This window comes from Saccopteryx bilineata, chromosome 11 (assembly GCF_036850765.1).
Source record: "Saccopteryx bilineata isolate mSacBil1 chromosome 11, mSacBil1_pri_phased_curated, whole genome shotgun sequence".
In the NCBI taxonomy this organism is placed as follows: Eukaryota; Metazoa; Chordata; class Mammalia; order Chiroptera; family Emballonuridae; genus Saccopteryx; species Saccopteryx bilineata.
Window position 1 is genome coordinate 65,022,470 of NC_089500.1, and position 15,037 is coordinate 65,037,506.

The 15,037-nt window shown below is 44.4% G+C and overlaps 1 long non-coding RNA gene across 1 annotated transcript; it reads right to left on the minus strand.

The window, feature by feature from the left end:
• Positions 1 to 3,255: 3,255 nt before the first annotated feature.
• LOC136315013 (uncharacterized) lies at positions 3,256 to 14,938 on the minus strand. Its single transcript, XR_010727451.1, has 2 exons — positions 14,777 to 14,938; positions 3,256 to 3,733 (listed from the first exon to the last, which is right to left on the minus strand). It is a non-coding gene; the product is annotated as an uncharacterized lncRNA (long non-coding RNA).
• Between the last annotated feature and the right edge of the window lie 99 nt (positions 14,939 to 15,037).

The window sequence follows — 15,037 nt, forward strand, 5'->3', positions numbered from 1 at the left end:
GTCGCAACAGAGCTACGCCCCGGAGGGGCCGAGCATCGCCCCCTGGTGGGTGTGCTGGGTGGATCCCGGTCAGGCGCATGCGGGAGTCTGTCTGACTGTCTCTCCCCGTTTCCAGCTTCAGAAAAAATACAAAAAAACCCAACAACAAACAAACAACCCCCCCCCCAAAACAAACAAACAAAAAACAAAAGAAAGAATATAAAATCAAGACCACAAAATAAAATTAACCAAGGCCAGGGAACAGAGAGCAATGGAAGTGCTGTTTTAGATGGGGTGGTCCAGAAAGTCAACTATGGTTAGGGTGGCATTTGAGCAGGGGCCTGCTTAAGTGAGTGAGCGATCCATGAAGATATCTAGGGGCAAAGGAGAAGAAATGATAGAAGAAAATTTTCCTGAACTGAAGAAAGACTTGAGTTGCCGGATTAAAAGGGCACCAAGCATAAAGCAGGAAGAAGAAATAGACAAGAGTCCAAAGTTAGAAGCCTCGTGGTAAAATGCAGGAAATCTAAGAGCAGAGAAAAGATCAACAGCCCCCCTGCACAAAAAAACAAGCCCAAGTGGTCTTATACGAGAGGTCATAAAATATTTCAACGACATAGTTTATAATCCTTTTGAGGCCTTTTCCTTTTTTTTTTTTTTTTAAATAATTTTTTACTTTTCAGTTACAGTTGACATTCAATATTATATTACTTTCATGTGTACCACATAGTGACATTTATATAACTTAGGAAGTGATCTCCCTGATAAGTCTGGTCCCCACCTGGCACCACATATAGTTATTACAATATTGATTATACTCCCGTGCTGTGCTTTCTATCTCTGTGACTGTTTGTAACTGCCAGTTTGCACCTCTTAATCCCTCACCCCTTTCACCCACTCTACCACCCCTCGCCCATCTGGAAACCAGCAAAACGTTTTCTGTAACTATGAGTTTGCTTCTCTTTTGTTTGTTCATTTTTTTGTTGTTGTTGTTTTAGATTCCACATTTAAATAAAATCATGTGGTATTTGTGTTTCTCTGTCTGACTTATTTCACTTAGCACAATACCCTCTAGGTCCATCTGTGTTGTCATAAATGGCAAGATTTTATTCTTTTTTTATAGCTGAATAATATTCCATTAGGTACTTATGTACCACATATTTTTTATTCAATTATCTATTGATGGGTACTTAGGTTGCTTACATATCTTGGCTATTGTAAATAATGCTGCAATAATCACAGATTTTTTTTTGAAATAGTATTTTGGGGTTTCTTCAGATCAATACTCAGAAGTGGAAGCTGGGTCCTTCTTTGTCTCTTGTTACAAGCTTCATTTTAAAGTCTATTTTGTCTGATATAAGTTTTGTTGCCCCAGATTTTTTTGTTTTCCATGTGTATAAAATATCTTCTTCCATCCTTTTACTTTCATCTGTGCATGTCTTTTGATCTGAAGCGGGTTTCTTGTAGGCAGCATGTACATGGGTCTTGTTTTCTGATCCATTCAGTCACCTTGTCTTTTGATGGGGCATTTAGTAAATTTACATTTACAGTAATTGTTGGTAAATGGACTTATTGCTACTTTATTATTCATATTCTGATGTCTTCTCTCCTTTTCCTTGTTATTTTTTTTTTGCCTCCTCCTCCTCCTCTTCCTCCCTCTTCTTAAGAAGTCCCTTTGTCAGTTCTACAATACTACTTTGGTGGTGATAAAATTCTTTAGCATCTTGTCGGACATTTAAGGCTCTTTTCTAAGCATGATGATATAGAAGTAGGGAAAGAATTAATTTGGATGGAAAGTATGTTAGAGGGTTTTTGTGTTTTTTTTACAGAGAGAGGGATAGACAGGGACAGACAGACAGGAATGGAGAGAGATGAGAAGCATCAATCATTAGTTTTTTGTTGTGCGTTGCGACACCTTAGTTGTTCATTGATTGCTTTCTCATGTGTGCCTTGATTGCGGGCCTTCAGCAGACCGAGTAACCTCTTGCTGGAGCCAGTGACCTTGGGTTCAAGCTGGTGGGCTTTCTGCTCAAACCAGATGAGCCCACACTCAAGCTGGTGACCTCGGGGTCTCGAACCTGGGTCCTCTGCATCCCAGTCAGATGCTCTATCCACTGCGTGACCGCCTGGTCAGGCTGTTAGAAGTTTTTAATGTTGAACAGTTTCCTTTTCTCTGCCATCTCTGTTTTGAAGAGCACCACCTGGCTTTTTTCTCTCGTCTTCTTGGCAAGGAATTGCAGTAGTGAATTCTCCCGACAGTGCTGGAGAGTTTCTCTCTAGCTATGGCCTGGGTAAATGCTGTGTCTAGACGCTCAGGTGGACTTTCATTGACTTAGGCTACCAGTGTGCCCATTAACCCATTTACTGATTTACTTACTCAACACAATGTTATGGAGTTCCTACTACAACGTCTCACAAAAATTAGGGGATCAGGGAACATGCAGATACTCCAGTACTTTCCGCCTTTTGTACAGTGCATTTTCACCAATGAAATAAAAGTTGGTTTTGCATCTCATTTACATAATCGAACAACTTTCTTTGACTTGTCCTTTGTTTGCTTTTCTGATGTTCTTGTTTAATAAAAAGAAATCAAATGCTTCTTTTTTATCGCTTCATATTAATTTGGAAATATCTCCTACTTTTTGTGAGCGGTGTATATTTCAGGCACTGTGCGTGAGAGACCTGATCTGTCTAGTCTCGAGGTGGGAGATGGGCTGGTATTAGACTGTGTACCCAAGGAAGCTCAGTATGTGGCATCTGAATGTGGATGCTGGAGGGAGGCAGAGAGTCAATCAGATAAAGGAGGCACCCTGTGCAAAGGCAGTCCCTGGAAACTAGTTTGGGGATTTTCTGCGTCTTGTTTTGGGAAAATTACTCTTCTAATTTCTCTTTGAACCACTCCTTTACCTGTCTGGGGTAGGTTCCTCAGCTCTATTTATTTCTGTCAAGTGGATCCTGTTTGTTTTAAGTCTGTCATGAATTCATTAATTGAACAATTAAGCACTTACTGTGTGCTTGGGGCTGGAGGCAGAAGGGAACAAGTGGACGGAAATGGCTGTTTTGGTGGAGCTTACTTACATTCTATTGGATGAGACAAATAGCAAATAAAGTAAAATGTAAAGTAAATACTCTATCAGCATGGAATCAGCACCAACAAGGAAAGTGAAACAGTACGGGAATCTGAAATCTCAGTGAGAGTGTTAATTTCAATTGGGTGGTGAAAGCAGGGTTCCCTGAGAAGGTGACGTCCACTGTGAAACAAAATTGAATCAGGAGTTTGTCACCAACAAGATTTATTCAGGAAAAAGACAGAACTGCAATCTCATCCACGCAGCACTTCAGAGGGGAGTTTCGGAGAGGGGCTGCTATAACCATAGGGCTCTGCTGTGAGTTCTCCCCACAGCGCCCTCCTTATGACATAGATAAGACAGCTTTTCCCACAGCCCCTCCGGATTTCCGGCCAAGTTGAACTCTCTGTTATAATTCCCCCCCTTTGGATCAGGATCTTTCTCAGCAAGCGTCACTGATCAACAGTCAGGTCTTCTGATTTCAGCAGCCTTTCGCCCTGTGTGTCCAGAAGGACCTCTTCTCGGTGTCCCGTCTCAAGTCGGAGGGAAGGTGCGTGAATGGCAAACAGCTCTCATCCAGGGGTAATGAGCAACAGGCGCAGAGCTCATAGCAAGCAGATACCACAGAAAACTTAAAACAACACGATAAACAGTCGAAATGGTGATTCTAAACCAGGAGCTCAAACCTGTAGGTAGTGAAATAAAGGTCATTATTGTCTTAGACAGATCAAAGTTCTTGATGTTAGATCCAATAACTAGAAAAGTTTCTCCTGTCACCTTAGACTGGGAAATGTAGACAATGATATTTTCCTTCCACAAAAAAGAGAGAAAAATAAAGTAAGAAGCAACAGTAAGGGAAAGATTTGTACAGGCCTGCTCCAGTTGTTTTGGGAAAACTGTCTCCTTCAGAGACCATCTGCTTCAGTGTTGACAGCTTTAATTTTAGGGTACAGGTCTGTGTTTAATGCCAATGAGGTTTTGGAGCCTTCTTTAAATGTGACAGATGTATCCAACAGTCTCCTCCCGGAGAGGCAGCAGCACAGGGATTAGTCAACTGTATCTGCTAGGGGCCCTTCCAGCAAGACTGGAGGAAATGATTATTATTTTTTGGTGTCTCTTCCATTCAAAAAGAGACAGCTTTGAGATTTAAAAAGAATAATGACAATACTTTTGGCCACAGTATTTGGAGGGTCTATAAATTTGCTGAGTCTTAATAATGCAGTTAGTATGTTTAACTACCCCTGAGAATTGAGGCTCATAAGCGCAGTGGAAATGTAAGACTGGCAAACAACACAGACTGGTTAAAGCTGACCAGTAAGATGGGCTCCGCCATTGCTTTGGAGTTCGGGAAAGGCTCCTCTGGAAGGGATAATCTTTTCTAACAGGAACTTTAGCCACAGAAGAGGCGGTAGCCTGTCTACAAGGCATAGCTTCTGTCCAGTGAGAGAACATTCGGATCAGGACTAAAACATGTTTATTTCCATGAGATGGTGTAAGTCGTATGAAATCTATTTATCAAACCTTGAGTGGTCCATTAGGCAATTAATAATGTCTGAGTGCCATGCAAATAAGGTTCCCTGGATTGTACTTTGCATAAGTGGGACAAGTGAGATAGACACTTTTCATGGCCTTATTAGTATTTCTCCAACAATAGTGATTCATAAATGCTATTGTTTTGTCAGTGGGCCAATGCAGGGATCCCCAAACTACGGCCCGGCCCGCAGGCCACATGTGGCCCCCTGAGGCCATTTATCCGGCCCCCGCCACACTTTCAGAATGGGCACCTCTTTCATTGGTGGCCAGTGAGAGGAGCACTGTATGTGGTGTCGCCGCAAAGCGCGGCATTGCTCACGTACAGTACTACTTCCGTTTTTGTTTTTTTTTTACTTTCAAATAAGATATGTGCAGTGCTCATAGGGATTTGTTCATAGTTTTTTTTATAGTCCGGCCCTCCAACGGTCTGAGGGACAGTGAACTGGCCCCCTGTGTAAAAAGTTTGGGGGCCCCTGGTTCAATGCTTGCACAGTAGTTAGGTGTGGGTACTTTAGAGTCTCAGGTAGGACTGGGTTGTTATTTGGCTTTCTCTTTTTATCAGACCAACAATTGTTGGATTTCTAATTTTGCTTGTCTTTTTTCTGAAGCCAGTTGTTGGGCTTCTCTGACCAGTTTTTCTAAGTTATCAGCTTGTAAAATATCCCCACGGACCATGACAGAGGTTTGTCTGCTGCTGGTCCCTTGCAGAGGTCCCCAAACTTTTTACACAGGGGGCCAGTTCACTGTCCCTCAGACCTTTGGAGGGCCGCCACATACAGTGCTCCTCTCACTGACCACCAATGAAAGAGGTGCCCCTTCCGGGAGTGCGGTGGGGGCCGGATAAATGGCCTCAGGGGGCCACATGCAGCCCACGGGGCCGTAGTTTGGGGACGCCTGCAAGGGCAGCATTGCTTGCAGAATGTCAGCAGGGAGATTTTCTGTACTTTTCAGCGAGTCAAGTTTAGGATGCCCTGGCGTCTTATTAACAGCAAAAGCAGCAGATAAAGGTGTAGCATGCAATACCTCCTGAATGTATGGGCCATTTTAAATTTTATTTCCACTGGCAGTGAGGAAGCCATGTTATCTGCATAACATTCCAACATCATGAGCTGCTGAAAGGCATGTGTATCATTATAAATAATGGCAGCTTTGCCTGACTGAGGGTATAGGATTCAGCCTGCTGGGATGAAGTAGCCAAAGGTAAAGATGCTGCCTTGAAGACTTCAAAAGGGGTTGCAGCAGTATACCCAGCACAGTACTCTTCATTTCACTTTTTCAACGTGAATCATCTGCAAACCATGAGAAATCAGCTGTATCTAGAGGAGTCTCTTGCAGATCATTAAAAAGGAGGTGACCCATCAGTATCAAGCAGGCATGAGTGGCTTTGTCACTGTTACAGGGCAGAAGAGTAACTGGGTTAAGGTTATTACAACATGAAAGAGTGATGTGGGGAACAGTTAATAAAAGGACTTTATTTATTTATTTAGAAATTAAATTTGCCTGAGCAGGTGGTGGCACAGTGAACAGAGCATCAGCCCGGGATGCTAAGGACCCAGGTTTGAAACCCCCAGGTTGCTTGAGCATGGGATCACAGACATGACCCCAGGGTCGCTGGCTTGAGCCCAAGGTCACTCGCTCGAGCAAGGGGTCACTCACTCTGCTGGAGCCCTCCAGTCAAGACAAATATGAGAAAGCAGTCAACGAGCAACTAAGGTGCCACAATGAAGAATTGATGCTTCTCATCTCTTTCCTTTCCTGTCTGTCTCCTCCTTCTCTCTCTCTCTCTTTTTCTTTTTAATAAGAAATTAAATTTAATGGGGTGACATTGGTCCATAGGAACACACAGGTTTCAGGTATACGTTTCCATGGCATGTAATGTTGTGTGTCCATTATCCAAAGTCAAACCACCTCCCATCTCTGTATATTTGGTGCCCTTTACTTCCCACTACGAAAGGACTTTATAGGAAGCCAGGCAACTAATGGAAGATCCTGGTGTGAGGAGAATTTAGGAGGGATTCTACTGCATGGGGCACAAATAAATCTTAGAACAATTTCCTCTGTGGCCTCAACCGAAAGACCAGTGGCAGTAATGACCTTGTCATGGGCATGTCCACACACCATAGGGTCCAGCTACTGAGTGTAATATCCTAGGGCCTAACATGATCCTCATGTTTTTGGGTGAGTAATTCAAGGGCATTCCATTACTTCTCATATACAAAGAGCAAAAGAGAGAGACAAAGAGAGAGAGAGAGAGAGAAAGAGAGAGAGAGAAAGGGGGTTGGGGGAAAAAAGAGAGAGAGAATCTGATATTTGAGATGCCCCCAAACAGATAGATTTATTAAACTCTCCTTTAAGGCTTTAAAAGTCATGCTGTCCTGTTCTTCTCATGTAATTGAGTCAGGACTTCATTCTTAAGTAAAACATATAGATTCTATATTATAGAAGGTTTTCATAAGAGAGATTTGGGAGTCAATCTGGCAATAGGCACCTAGCCCAAGAAAGCCGCGGAGCTGACACTTCGTTAGGCCTCAGGAAACTTAGGGCACCACGAAGCTTTTCTGGAATCAGCTGCACTCTGTTTCAGTATCGGATGTCCCAGATATTAAACCTGAGTTTGGACAAACTGCAATTTTTCTTTAGAGACCTTATGCCTCTTGAAAGCTGAAAGTTCTCACAAGCAGAGGCTGTCTTCTTGCGAGAGGACCTTGGAGGAAGAGCAAAGCAGCAAGTTGTCCACATATTGCAACAAAGTAGAACGTTTAGGGAAAATGACCCCATCCAAATCAGTCTTCAGAATTTGTGGGGAGTAAGGAGGGCTCTCAGTAGAATTCGGAGGCCATTACTATCCAGGTGAGTTGTTCTCCTTCCCAAGAGAAGGCTAAAAGGTACTTACTGGCTAGCTTTGTCAACCGGAACGTTAAAGAACGTACTGCATAAAGCAGTTACAGTAAAGAACCTACTCCCAGTTGGAATGGCTGTCAGTAGTGGCTGAGGGTTAGGAGCAACAGGGTTTGGAGGGATGACAATGCGGTTTAGTGCTCCAAAGCAAACCCCCCACCTCTTTCCTTTGGTTTTCTCACACAGATAAAATAAGTGTGTTACAGGGGCTGAATTCATCTCTTATGCGTTTTAAACCTTGAAGAGAGATACTAATCAATTCTGGGAAGGGGTTTTGAAGAATATATGTGAATCTTGATGGTAGGTGGGGGTGCACTGTGGATTCTGCCAATATCAATTGAAGATTTTGTCCATAAAGAGGGTAACAGTTGATCCAGTAAGAACAATTGATCAGCGCTATCAGATTTAGCTAGAGAGTCATCAGGTATGAAACAATAAAAGAGATTGAAAATGTTTCCCCATGGATAAGATGCACCTTAATTTTGGGGCCTGAAATTTGAAAAAAAAATGTATCACATAAAGCTATTGAACTCAAGTTTTATTCATCATAAAATTCATACAGCTCCTCATCACTGTCAAAACTCCCATCCATTAGCTTGTTCTCATCTGTGTCTGATGACGAATCACTGTCTTCAACAATGAGCGCAAAAACAAGCATGAAAAAGTGGGAAATGCAAGTAAAATATCTACAACCACTGTATAAGACACACCCAGTTTTTAGACCCCCAATTTTTTTTTTAATTTTTTTTACAGAGAGAGAGAGTCAGAGAGAGGGATAGATAGGGACAGACAGGAACGAAGAGAGATGAGAAGCATCAATCATTAGTTTTTTGTTGTGACACCTTAGTTGTTCATTGATTGCTTTCTCATATGTGCCTTGACCATAGGCCTTCAGCAGACCGAGTAACCCCTTGCTTGAGCCAGCGATCTTGGGTCCAAGCTGGTGAACTTTGCTCAAACCAGATGAGTCCGCACTCAAGCTGGGGACCTCGGGGGTCTCGAACCTGGGTCCTCTGCATCCCAGTCCGATGCTCTATCCACTGCGCCACTGCCTGGTCAGGCTAGACTCCAAATTTTTTGGAAAAAAGGTGCATCTAATATATGGGGAAATACAGTATTTAATTTCCTTGAGTGGCTATTTTTACAGCTACTGTCAAATTCTAGTATTATCTCCTTCTTTTGGGAGAAAGAAATTCAGGGATAGCACTTGTCTAGGGCATGTCAGCCTAACAGAGGAACAGAGTGGAGGAATGGAGGAAGGAGCGGGGGTACCTTTCCAAGGGCCTCAGCAAAAAGGCTGTAGGTTCAGAGACAGAAACCTGTTAACATTTATTTGAAATCCTTACTATTTGAACTATTTTAGTACTCCAAGTCAGGAGCTGGTGTCATAAGGACAGAGACAGACTCATTACCCATTTGAGGGAAAGTTTTTTGAAACTGATTAAGAGGGAGAGTTGGGAAAAGCCCTGTTGTTGCACAGAACCCCATCCCTGGGGATAGGAGACCTTGGGAAGGCTGGTGAGAGGACTGGGTGCCCGAAGTGCTGAAGTTTGCCACATCCCTTTCCCAATGTCCTCACTTTTACAATGAAGCAGAAGCCAGGAGACTTTTTTCATATAGGGGCCTTCATACGCCAGGGCTAAAAATTAAACATCCTGACAACCTTAGTTTTAGATGGATCATATAGGGCAGTGGTCCCCAACCTTTTTTGGGCCACGGACCGGTTTAATGTCAAAATATATTTTCACGGACCAGCCTTTAGGGTGGGAGGGATAAATGTATCACGTGACGGAGACAAGCATCAAGAGTGAGTCTTAGACGGATGTAACAGAGGGAATCTCATTTTTAAAAAATAAAACATCGTTCAGACTTAAATATAAATAAAACGGAAATAACGTGAGTTATTTATTCTTTCTCTGTGGACCGGTACCGGTCCACGGCCCGGGGGTTGGAGACCACTGATAGGGTATGAGCAAGCTGATTGGTCAAATTAACCAAATCTTGGGTGGGTATGCTTTCCTATTCCATCCTGGTCCTTTTGACTAAAAGGGAAAGGTATCGGTTCAGCCCCTAAAAAAACAAAGGGTTATTAAAGGTTACCCCAGTGTAATCAATATCTGAAGGAAGACCAGAATTTTCCTTACAAACAACCTGAAATCAGGAACAGACACGTCTGACTATTTTGCTCCAATCAACGGACTTTTAAAAAGCTACTGTAATTGCTCAATGAGCTTCTGGAGGGAGTCCTGTAGCTTCTTTCCAAAAATCTGAGGTTTCTTTTTCTAAATCCCCCCTGGGGTGTTCTCATTGGGCAATTCCCATTCAAAGTCTTTCATAGGGCCTGAGTGAGGCTTGCCTTCATAACTAGCATATGAATTAGCTGCTACAAATCAGAAGACCCAGGCTGATAGGTCTGAATAACTATATCAAAACTCCTCAGCAAATCTGTGAGGACCTTCCCTTATACCTTAGAGAATTCTTTAACTGTGCTTTCAATCCAGTTTTAGTCCAGGGGACAAATGAAACTTAAGGTATGTTAGGATTCTCAGAGGCTTAACTTTAATGGGACAAGAGGAAGTGAGTGAAAATTCGGAGGAAGTTGGCTCCGGAAGTGAGGGAAGGAAGCCAGAGAGTGGAGAACCAGAGAGATTTGGAAGTGAAGCTTGAAACAAAGGGGTTGAGGGGAAGGGCAAGACGGCCATGGAGGTGAAGATCATGAGGCTTTAAAAATAAGGTGACCAATTGTCCTCCTTTAGGGAGGACAGTCCTTCTGTTGTAAGTTCCATCCTCCCTCCCTTGAAAAGTGTCCTCCTACATGTCCTCCTTTCTGATATTGGAAGACTCATCTGTAAATGTCCGTATTCGGTTGATGCAGAGTCGATCCATTGCGTGTGATGTGACATATTTGTATCTAAATGAGTACTTTTTTCTTACAATTATTATTAAAAGTTAATAGGCATGTAAGCATAATTACAATATAAAATATTATAAATGTTTTTATTACGCATTTATCATATTATAGAGTATTATTGTTACAATGAATAAAATGTTTTTTATGACATTTTCTTCCATTTATTTTTGTCCTCCTTTTCATTGTAAAAAAGTGGGTCACCTTATTAAAAACCATCTTTTCTCTCTGTAAAAGTTCGGTAGCCCCAGTTAATTTTAAGTTTATTTTGCAAAGAGACAACTTCAGATACTTGGTACCATTTGGAAGCCTCAAAATAACATTTGAAATAGGCATTCCATTCATCTTTGCTAGTTTTAGTGATAAATTGTCCAGTTAGGTTTTAAGAAAAGTAAGTTTGTGAATGTCAAAGGTTCCCCAAGGTGGCCATTGATATTCTGAATTACTTTTGTTCAGATCTGCTTATTTAGTTATTCATATGCACATGAAGAGTGACCATGGCTTTTAAACATGATTTCAACAGGAATCTCTGAAGAAGAGAGTCTTAAAATATTTAAATAACTGAGATCCCCTTTTTTGGAGACTTTTCTCTAGAGCAAGGGCCCCAAACAATCCAAATAGCTTGAGCAACCTGCAGGTTAAATATAGGCCAGTCTTACTCTGTAACAGTATTTTTCATCTGCTGGTCCACGGAGCAGTTAGCCACCCTGATGTTGTATGAAGATTATATATAGACTCAATGATCTTTGTTGAATTCACTTATGCTCAGGGTGATTTCTGTCTTAGCGGTTCCTGAAAGAATTTTATTTTCCCCAGTCCCCAAGTGTGAAAAGGTTGCAAACCACTTGTTGGTCAAATAAGTTTGCAAATATGATGTATATGTTTGCTCGCTTATATCGATAGTTTGCATTGGATGTGGGGGGACAGGCTGTAAGCAGGCAGGATCTTTATAGCCTAAGGCTTAGTTTTAAGACTAAGCCTTTGCCACCCTTTTTGATGTGGGGTGGTGCACTCTCATGAGGAATCTCATTATGCCTCAGATAAGTGACTTTGTATCGGAGACTTTCTTGTTTGTATATTGGATTAAAGGGTTTGATTTCTGTACTATAAAGTGGGGCAGACTGGGAGCTTGCTCTTGGTTCCTGAGATTATTTAGCATTAGAGAGGAGAACACAGAAAGGCCACATGGAGGGGGGAAGAAGCAGCCAAAATGGCTGAGTGCTGAAGGAGAAGCCAGTTTGTGCAGAGTTTGTGCAGAGAGAAGGAGATGGGGAACAGAGGTGAATAAGGCTGGTGAGCTAGAAACCTTTGATTCTAGGAAACTCGGATAAGGCAGTGGCTTTGGGAGCCCTGAATGGAAAGGGAAGTGTTTTCCCACTGTGTGTATTTCTTGCCTGCCAGGTGCAAGCTAGGATTAAAGCTAATGGCCCACCAGTTCTTGGCTCCGTTGTTTCATTACTGTCTGATCGAATCTAATGTGAACCTGCACGGGCCAGGCAGCTGTGATGGTGGCTGCGGCTACTGGCCATACACCACTGCTCTCAGCACCCTGATCACAGTGAGGGAAGGCCAAAGTTAAAAAGCCCATGTAGTAAAACAGCCTGATTTCAAGAGATACAAGTCAAAGACTGATGAGACACAGCTTCCATTGGAGCAGTCTAGTTCCAGACAGACTCCAACCAGAGGCTAGCCTCAGTTTTTGTGGAAACAACCTGGTTCCAGAGAAAATCTGTCAGAAAGCTACTGTATTTCCAGGAAGCAGCCTTGTGCTTCTACAGAGTCAGGCTGAAGTGTCAACCAAGCTCACAAATGAACAAACAAACAAGCAAGGCTCTTTGATAACAACAATAAAACCCCTCTAAGTTCTTGAATAAAGCCTAGAGAGCTTCTGATCACAAAATCAGAAGCTGGGTTCCAGCAGACCGAGCCTAAGCCACTAAGCCAGAGAGCCGTGAGCCCAGGTGGCTCTATGGGGCAGCGGCTCCTGGTCGCTTACCCGCCCTGTAGCCCTTAAAGTTCCTTCTCTGGGGTCCCTGTGAGCCCCCAAAAGGTTGACCATGAAGCAAAATCTGACTAGGTGCTCTGGTACCAAAAGAATTTATTCAGGGAAGAGAAAGGATAGCAATCTGGTACATGCAGACATGATGAGCCACGTGTATTATACAAAGTTGGAGGAAGTACTTTACAGAGGGAGAGAGGGAGTTTAGGAGAGGAGCTGTTATAACCACAGAGCTCTGATGTAGGGCTCTCCCAATGACATAGGTGTGATAGCTCTTCCCACAGCCCCCCTTGATTTCTGTTCAGGTTAAGGTCTCTATTGTACACTCTAACAATTAATTTAACATTTCATAAAACCCTGAAGGAGGTAAAGCCACGTAATTTGTGGGGAAAATATTACACAGGCAGGAGGAAGAGGTGCAAAGACCCTGAGGTGGAATTGTGCTTGGTACGTTTGAGGAACTACAAGGTAGCCAGTGTGACTGCAGTGATGTAAGCCAAGGGGGAGAGGAGTAGAGGGTAGAGCCAGAGATGCAAAGGGGGCCAGATCCTGTAGGACACTGCAGGCTGTGGTGAGCCGGGAGCCACCGAAATGTTCAGAGTTGAGAAGGGACATGATCTGATTCAGACTGAAAAAAGAGCATCCTGGTCATTCTTCAGTGCCCCCTCCCCCCAGTTTTATTGAGATATAAGTGACATACATCACTGTATAAGTATAAGGTGTATAATGATTTGACTTACACATTATGAAATGATTACCCCAATAAGGTTAGTTAGCATTCATCATTTGATATAGACACAATAAAAAGGAAAAAAAGGAACAATTTTTTTCCTTGTGATAAAACCTCTTAGGATTTAACAATGTTCTCATATACCATACAGCAGTGTCAGATAGCCATCTTATTGTACATTGTTACATCGTTAGTATTTATGTACCTTATAATTGGAAGTTTGCACCTTTTGACCAATTTCCTCTAATCTCCGTCCACCTATCCCCCTCTTCTGGTAGCCACAAATCTAATCTTTCTATGAGTTTGTAGGTTGATTTTTAGATTAAACATATAAGTGAGATAATTTATTATTATTATTTTGTACTTTTCTGAAGCTGAAAACGGGGAGAGACAGTCAGACAGACTCCCACATGTGCCCAACGGGGATCCACCCGGCACGCCCACCAGGGGTGATGCTCTGCCCACCAGGGGGCGATGCTCTGCCCCTCTGGGGTGTCACTCTGCAGCGACCAGAGCCACTCTAGCGCCTGGGGCAGAGGCCAAGGAACCATCCCCAGCGCCCGGGCCATCTTTGCTCCAATGGAGCCTTGGCTGCAGGAGGGGAAGAGAGAGACAGAGAGGAAGGAGGGGGTGGGGGTGGAGAAGCAAATGGGCGCTTCTCCTATGTGCCCTGGCCGGGAATCAAACCCGGGTCCCCCGCACGCCAGGCCGACGCTCTACCGCTAAGCCAACTGGCCAGGGCACCATCCTCATTCTTAACAGGAGTCTCCTTCAAACCAGGGCCCAGCCTGAGGCCAGCAGGAGCTGCATACCTGGCACTGACTGGGTGCAGAGGAAGGGCCCCAGGATCCAGAGGGCCAAGGCCCTCATGGACTTAGGAACGAAAGACCCACAGCATTCCAGCGTCTTAGCTGTGAGGTCCGGAGTTTCAGCTCCAGCAGGGGAAAGGCTCTCCACCTCCCAGGTCAGGAGGGGGAAGAGTGTGAGCTTTCTGCCCATGTTTCCCGGGGCCGTCTGGATGATGCCCTCCCTGCCTGACCCTCTTTTCTCTTCTTATCAGTTATATGACCCGGGGTGGATCTTGTGGCCATAGAGTCTGATTCTTCATCTGTACAATGCCTGGCTGAGGATGCAACAGCAGTGTGGGTTAAAGGGCGTAGCAGGGTGCCTGGCACCCTCAGTTCATGTATTTCTTTTGGGCAAGTCACTAATGAGCCTCCCTCTTCCTATCCGAATGGAACGCGAACGCGTCCCGGGATTGCTGCGAACTGCAGAAGACTGGAAGACTGTGAAGCACTGCTCAGTCTTGAGGAAAGTGCCCACAGTTGGGTGTCATTGATTCGAGGCAGGGATCTGCAGGCCTCCTCAAACTTCTTAGACTCCCCTGGTAGCAGCTCAACGAGAGCGTAAGTTCCCGTTTTTCTCAGCGGAAAGACCCTACCGTATTTCTCCAACAATACGTTCCCCACGGCCAGTGCGCTGCTTTATCTGGCTCTCAACCGGGAGACAGAGCGGCCCGAATGGGGCAGCAGGTGGCAGTGGGGGTGCAAGGCAGGCCCGGCCAGGACTGCACGCTCGCCCCCCCCCTCCCTGGGCTCACCCCGCGCGTAAAGCATTTCTAGACTATTCTCGGTTTTCTCAGGTCCCAAGGACTGTCTCACCTTCTCACCTGGGGACCGCGCTTTAGAAGTTGACCCCCACGAACTCTGCGAGTCCACGGCTAGGAATGAGCAGCTAGGCTGTGGCTGGGGCCAGGTGCCAGGGGCCGGGCAGCTCGCTGGGAAGCGCACGAGGTCGATAACTCCGGGACAAGGAGCGTGCGGGCGGCGCTGCGCCCCTGCTGCCGGGGGCGGGACGGGCTGGGGGCGGGCCTGGGCGAGGCGCGTGACGCGCGGAGCGGACCAATGGGGCGCGCGCCCGAG